Genomic DNA, 634 nt, shown 5'->3' on the forward strand with positions numbered 1-634 from the left:
GGGGTATGTGTGTATGATTCTAAGGGTCTGGTATGGACCCTACACAGAGAGAGGCGGTCTGGGCTGTGTGAGTCCAGCTGCTGGGTTGGCATTCAGGGGCATCAGCCCAAGAAGTTCTTCTCTGGACATAATAAGCAGCAGCATGGAAAAGACTAAACTAGGGTCAGAGAGGAGAAAATAGCATTGTTATCACCCCCTGTTTTCAGATGAGGGAGGTTCTTGAGATGGGAGGTGACTGGCCCAAGGTTGAAGCTATAAAATGTGGAGCCAGGATCTGGATATAGTTTTATGCTGCCCTCTGTCCTGCCACCCGTCCCCTCCAGCCGGGACGAGGACATCCTATTCTGGGAACCTGTGGTCTGGTGGAAAAGCAGAAGGTGCCACTGGGACAGGCCAGGGTGCAAGTGAATGCTCAGGACTTCTGGGCTATTACTGCCTTGGAAGACAAGAAGGAGGCCATTCCCGAGTGGGCTCAAGTCTTCAGCGGAAGAAGGTCTTTCTTGGCTCCAGGGAAGCCATCACACTTCCTCTCTCGAAGCGCTGCCTGGGACGGCTGCTGGACAAGTCCTCAGGCCTGGACTCCGCAGGGAGCCGGGTGGTGATCGATTAGCCACGTCTGCCATGAGCAGCAGAG

This window comes from Condylura cristata, unplaced genomic scaffold, assembly GCF_000260355.1.
Source record: "Condylura cristata isolate star-nosed mole 26May11 unplaced genomic scaffold, ConCri1.0 scaffold00022, whole genome shotgun sequence".
Lineage (NCBI taxonomy): Eukaryota > Metazoa > Chordata > Mammalia > Eulipotyphla > Talpidae > Condylura > Condylura cristata.